Raw genomic sequence first — 7,343 nt, forward strand, 5'->3', positions numbered from 1 at the left:
ACATCTACATTTGAGAACCAGTCTAATATCAACCATTGTTTACTCTGAGAAGAAGAAACTCCCAAGCTTATGGTGACTGGGTAATTGTATGACTTCTTGCACTGAGCATGTTTCCTAAAAATGAGAACACCATGTGCCAAAATGAAATTCACTCACTTGTAATTACGAAGACTACGTTTTTTTTTTCCTGAACTCTCTCCCTCAGAAGACAGCAAGTAGAAAATTCAAGAAAGAGGCAGTGAAGGAGGAACAAGGAGTTACCTTCTCAACCAGATAGCAGCATCCCCAGCTGAATCTGTGTAAGAAGAGTAGAGTGACTAAGCACGGAGATTTCTCTCAGGCTTCTTCTCAGGAATTTTGAAGGCAGATGGCAGTACAGTGATATATTTTAAATGTTTGTGTTTTTTTTTTTTTTATAAAGTCAGTAAATAAAATGGCAGTGTCTGGGCACATGGGGAAAAAGCAATAGGGAAGGATAGTTTAATGTGTATCGTGTTTTCCTTTTACAAGGAGTAAAGACATGTATGGGTAAACAATAAAGTTACAAATTTATTCAATGATTTAATGCTCCTGTATTGGAAACTGGTGTTGTGAGGGAGGGGGTGAAGTCTCAGCCAGTAAAGTGCTTGCCCCACTAACATGAACACCTGAGTTGGATCTTCAGCACCATGTAAGAAGAGCTGGGCAGAGCGCCATCACTGTAATCCCAGCCATGAAGCACTGGCAGAGATGGAAGGATCCTTGGTACTTACTGGGCCATGTCAGTAAATTTCAGTTTCAACGAGAGACTCTCTCAAAATATAAGGAAGACATCCCAAGTCCTATTCCAACCCAACTGCACAAAGAACAACTATGGACATCCAGAAAGATACGATGTCATAGAGACCAAAGCCAACCTGGAGAGAAAAGGACTTTCTCACACTATAGCTCATAGTCAGGGGAGATAACACAGGAGCCTACAAACTGTAGGTTGGAGTCAAACTAGAGACCTTGGAGAAACACAGCTCAGCTTGCTTCTGTATACAACCTAGGACCACCTACCCAATGGTGGTGCCACCCGCGGTTACTGCGCACCCCTATGTCAATCAAAAATGCCTACAGACTCGCTCATGCACCAATCTTATGGTGGTAATGTCTCAGTCGAGGTTATCTCTTTCGAGGTTGCCTCCAACTTAACAGAAACTAACCAGTACATGGTATACAAATCCACACAAACATAAAAAGGTTAAAACGGAAACTTTTATGTTGTCTGTATCATATCACAATTTAAAAATGGAGGAGCAGTTCTGAGGCAAAATTAACAATATATACTGGATTTTAGGGTTTGTGGTGCATAGAAAGATGGTTTTGGCAGATTAAGAACACTGGCTGCTTTTGTAAAGGACCTAAGCTCTAGTCCCAACCCTCACATGGTGGCTTACAACCATCTGTAACTACAATTCTATTGTGGTTGGGGGTGGTTTCTTTTGTCCTGGCCTTGCTCTCAGAATAATAACTCATGAGACTCAAAATATTATTTGCAAATACCTAGGCCAAATAACTAGGCTCTTCTCTAACAAGCCCATAACTTAAGATAACCCATTATACTTATCTACATTTTGCCACAAGGCTAGTTACCTGGGCTCAGTTACCATGTATTTATCTTTCTCTTATTTTGTTGACTGACTCTGCTGTGCTTTACTCTCTCCCAGAATCCTTTCTGCCTCCTAGATGTCCTGCTTCCTCTTTCCTGCTTCAATCTATAGGTTATACATTTTTCTTTTAATTGCAATGCATCCTTACAATACATAAGATATACTTTCTACACAGTAACTGAAGATAAAATGCTCTTTTCTGATTGACCCCCAGCATTCATATGGTTCATGTATATGCAGGCACACACACACATACATTAGACAGATGGATGGATGGATAGATAGATAGATAGATAGATAAGAAATTGTAAAAGAACGATTTTGGGGAGTAATAATTAGGAATGGTACAACAAACTAAATCCACAGCTTAGAGGAGGTATAGAATACCCATGACCATTATAGTTCAATAATATAACTTAAAATAAGCTTGCATACAAGCTGCAATGAGAGCTATACATTCAGATTACAACAGTTTTTATAATGATTCAATGTAAAATGTTAGTAGTTTAACATTGTTTATTCTCACTTTTGCAATGGTCCAGTGCATGAATGGTTATTTGGGCAGAACTTTCCTAAGCCATGAACGAGAGATAAAGGATACATTTTTCCAATAGCTCTTTCATCAGCAGATGAAAGATTTCCTTTAGAAGATTCTGTAAACTAGCCATTCAAACCTGAGAAGCACTGTAGAGGATCACAACTAGCAGAAACTTACTATGTGCATGCCAAACAACTGGTGCTGAGAAATCTTTTTGGTTATGTGTTAAAGGAATTTAGTATTCTGCAGCAGAGTCTGTACAAATGGAAAGGACTGATAGGAAATTTCACAGGAGCATTAATCCCTCCACTGATACAGTTTATCTGTTTTCCAGGTGGAAGGTCCATGGGAAAAAGCATTCAATGAAGTAAGAGCTCATTTAAAGACAGGAAACATGTGACAGAGTGCGGAGCAGTCTAGCCTATGCATAAAAGAGCAGGTGTCCATTGTAGCTAGAATATAGATACAATAGTCCTGACATGTGAGCTGAATAAGTGAACCCATTCATTTAGATACATCTTTAGACTTTTAAATAACATTTTAAATTGCTTGCCATTCTGTAGAGATTGGGGGGGGAGAATTACATCACCTTGATTAAGAAAAAAACATTTAAAATAATATGAAAGGGAATTGTCAGGAAGAGGGCTTGAGGGAGGAGTCAGATGGATTGTAGGTAGAAGTGGGGAAAGGAGGGATAACTAACTCTAAGAATCTTTATGTTTGAAAAACTCACATCATGTACACCTATTATTTCATTATTATCCCAAATATGTACGTAGATACATATAAAAGTGTCTGATTAGAATTTCCTGCAGTGGATTATGCTTGTCTCAGAAGCCACAGGTTGCCAAAGAAAAATTCCAGTGCCAGGTGTGTAGGTGTGGGATGTCTCCCTGGAACTATTGGTCAGAACTGTCCAGGAGACTCACAAACAATACAGGCTAACACCACCGTCCTTAGTTACCCAACAGAATTTGACGGTAAGACTCTATTGCTAAAGATACCATACAATCAGCTAGGCGCGCTAGCGCAAACCTATAGTACCAAGCACTTGGAAGGCAGAGGCAGGCAGATCTCTGTGAGTTCAAGGCCAGCCTGATCTACAAAGCGAGTCTAGGACAGCCAAGGCTACACAGAAAAACCCTCTGGAAAAAAAAATACAATCTTGTCACAGAACATGGAAAAATTAAACTGGTACTGATGAGAAAGCATCCCTCTGTGGGCTAGCTTTCATAGTGTTGGAAGCATTATTCAGTCTACTGGTGTGCAATTATCAACAATCATATGCAATTGTGAACACTCAAAACTAGAGTAAGGGCAGACCTGACAAGATGGCATCATAGAAGCAAAAGTAGCACCAACGTTATGAAGTCACCTGTCTGTTTTCTGACTCCATTTAAGGTCCATTCCAAAGAAGGAAACACATGACTGGAGTTCATGGGCACCAGCGATAAACCATCTACTATTATCTTCTTAAATGGGACAAAGCTTGAAATTGTCTTTTAAATCCATATCTCACTACACACAGTTTAGTGCAGGCTCACACCTCATCAAGAGAAGTTGACTTGTGTGGTACATGGAGGTTAACACAGAAACTCACAATTGCACAAAGGGGAGAAAATAAATGGCTGAGGAGTACTCATCCACAGATGGAATATCTAGATCATTCTTATGTGAGAAGGCATGGGACCATCTTGGAAGAGGGGACAGAAAGACTGTAATAGTCAGATGTCAGGGAGGATTAGAGCAAAACGGTGTCATCTAGACATGAGAAAAACCAATGAACTCATGAACTTACAGCAGCTGTGGTTACTAGATCAAGCCAGTCAACATTCTTGTATGGAGTTAGAAGGGTTGGGTCATCCCAAACCCTAACTGAAGAGTTGTTATGGAAAGACACTTCTTGAGGAAGGAGAGTCAGTTTTCTCTAAGGGTGTGGCTTCTGGTAGGTAGACTCTCTGCCAGTGAATGGCTCCATACCCACTGATATAATATCAGAAACGTGAGCTGATGGGTTAAATTAAAAAAATAAAATAAAAGAGGACATAAAGTTGAGGTATAGGCAGTCTGGTAATAGAGGCATGAGTTGGAGGTGAACATGATCAAAATACATTGCAGAAGAATCTCAAAGAATTAATAAAAATATTTAAAAGTAAAAATTTCAAAGATCCAAAACATAATTAAGAAGAAGAATCAATAGGAATCAATAGGACTTTGTGTCTGGGAAAATAAGATGAAACAACCAGTAATAAAGAAATGCACAAAAATAACTTCCAGAGTTCTTCCAACCCTGAATGAACTGAATAGCAATATAAGACCTGAAATCTGTTTAAAGAGAGGTAGGATTGATGACTAAGTTTCAGTTAAAAATTTCTGTGTTCCAATAATCTATATAGTATTCATCTCAAGATTAGCAAATCTTAAAATTCTTCTGCACAGGTGTAAAATTTTGCTGAGTCAGTCTCACTGTCAATAAAGTCCATCAATTATTCACTGTTTCGCAGGATTTCTCAGTGAGACCTCTTTATATTGAGTCAGTAAAACATATTTTTATTCTGCACTTGGAAACAAAATAAAAAGAACCTGTTCTGTAAATCCTCCTTCAGTTATCTCATCAGACAGGTTTAACATTTCTAAAAACAGAGCAATGACTTCCTCGACTCTGCCCATCACAAGGATGATGTCACCAGTGATCTTCCCACTGGCAAATTAGGCTGTGTTTACTCGGCCTAATTCGTTTCTTTAGGATGTGACAGTTTGAACATCTCCCTCCAATGAGCCGCACCTCCTGCTTTGACTTTGCTAAAAGTGCTTTCTCTTCTTCCTCCATCTCTACAGTCTTGCCCACTGACACCATCAGGACCTCAGTTATGCTTCGTTGGATTTAATGCCCCAAAACTTCCACAATAGAAAAGGAATGGGGAGCCAGTGCATGCATTGTCCCTAGGCAAGGAGGTAGTAAGTTCTCCATCTTTTTGACATTTGTCACCTAGAAAGAGAATGGGGGAGGGGAGAGAGGAGAAACTGTAGTCAGGAGATGTAAGATATGATAGAAGAATTAAATAAATAAATAAATTTCAAAGAATGTAAAACTTGGCTTCTAGATCACATCAGTAAAGAAAGATATCTTTAAAATAGCGCATGTCGTGATAGTAAAGTTTTGCAGTTGATGTTAAATTCTGCACAGGAAGAAAGCACACAAACCATTCTCCAGGGTGAATATTTTGTAATCTCTGACATTTGCAAATGACTTTTACAGGATTTTTCTCCTACCCTAAGTATGTCCTTATGTGCAGAATAGAATTTGAAACCAGACATCTCCATCCTGTCATCATACAGGCATCTTGAGTTCAACATAGTCAACACTGAGACATAAGGACTCAGGAAAATCCGGTTTCTCCTCTCCCTGCAATCTGCTTCAGGACACACTTGAAATCTCTCGTGTCATCATTACCCTCATTTCCATGTCTGTGATAAGGTTCAAAGATAATGGTAGAGCTAAATTCAGATCTCTGAATGACTTATATGAAATCAGGTCATATCGGCGTGGATTGCCATAGATGGTAACAATCATAGTATAGTTGCTGAAGGACAATACTAGGCTGTGTCTACTGCATCAAACAGTGTGGTAAGACTCTTACATAAGTTAACACAAAGAATCCACACAACCAAATAAGCACAATCATTATCCCCAGCTTGTAGAGGAAGAAGGACCAAACACACCATGAAATAATCTAGGCAATAAACTGATGGAGATAGGAGCCAATTAAGATATGACTAACCGCGGAGCATTGTAAACAGTGCCCGGCATCCTTCTAACCTGTGCCAGGTTGTGGATGTTGAAACTGATGTTGAGCTCTTTCCCGACAGCGCCTAACGATGGGCATCTCTGGAGACAACTGCCACAAGTGACTCAAGACCGGGGGTAAGAGAAAGCCCAACCACAAGAAGCGGAAGGATGAGCTGGGACGCCCTGCTGCCAACGCAAAGATTGGCCCTCGTCACATAAACACAGTCCGATTTCGAGGAGGCAGTAAGAAGTACCGTGCCCTGAGATTGGCTATGGGGAACTTTTCCTGGGTCTCTGAGGGTTGTACTTGCAAAACAAGGATCACTGATGTTGTCTACAACGAATCCAATAACGAGCTTGCCCGCAACAAGACGCTGGCGAAGAACTGCGATTTGCTTATTTACTGCACACCGAACCAACAGTGGTGCGCGTTCCACTACGCACTGCCTCTGGGCCGCAAGCAGGGGGCCAAGCTGATTCCTGAGGAGGAAGAGATTTTAAACAAAAGAAGATCAAAGAAAATTCAGAAGACATACGATGAGAGAAAAATAACGCCAAAATCAGCAGTCACCTGCAAGCGCAGTTCCAGCAGGGCAAGCTTCTTGCCTGTATTGCCTCATGACCCGGCCAGAGTGGCCGAGCAGATAGCTATGTGGAGAGGGCAAGCAGCTGGACTTCTATCTGAGGAAGATCAAAGCCCGGAAAGACAAATAAACCATCGTTCATAGCTCATGTAATAAAGGTGTTTATTGTTCTATTTTTTAAAAAAGGAAGAAGAAATTGATGTTGCAAATGTTTTGGGTAACTTTAACAAGACCTCTGTCATCAATAATGGATCCCTTTTCAGAATGATTCTGTAGAAAACCTGACTTTTAGATCCAGGCGGGTAGGTTACTCTGTGTTTACAGAAATTTGTGCAGTTCTGCACCAAGCATCCTCGCTACTTCTCCTGTGAAGGACTACAGTCAGACTTTACCTATCAACGATCTCAATACACTACAGGGATGGCCGTTACTTTGTTAATTTGTACAGAGTAGAATAGTATGCATAGTTTGCGGTATGTGCAGTGAGAATCAGGAGATCTTGGCCGAACCGTCAGTTAGAGAAAACGAATTAAAAAACAAACAAACAAACAAACAACAACAACAACAAAAACTGAGATCTACTGAGCAACATGATGATCATACTCAATATTGTAATATGTAATACTCCAAGTGTACTAAAAGAAAAATTTTAATGTTCTTACCATAAAAATGAGTGCCTAAGATAATTAATTAATTAATTGGCTTGCTTAATTATTGTATTATATATACAAAAACATCACATTGTACTTTGAAATATATAGTTTTTATTTGAGAACTGATTCTTATAATTATTGTGG

The 7,343-nt window shown here is 39.7% G+C and overlaps 1 pseudogene; it reads left to right on the forward strand.

Annotated features, from left to right (window-relative positions):
- The first annotated feature begins 6,051 nt into the window (after nucleotides 1-6,051).
- On the forward strand, nucleotides 6,052-6,676 carry LOC110556021 (small ribosomal subunit protein eS8-like; annotated as a pseudogene).
- The last annotated feature ends 667 nt before the right edge of the window (nucleotides 6,677-7,343 follow it).

Source organism: Meriones unguiculatus, chromosome 20 (assembly GCF_030254825.1).
Source record: "Meriones unguiculatus strain TT.TT164.6M chromosome 20, Bangor_MerUng_6.1, whole genome shotgun sequence".
Classification (NCBI taxonomy): domain Eukaryota; kingdom Metazoa; phylum Chordata; class Mammalia; order Rodentia; family Muridae; genus Meriones; species Meriones unguiculatus.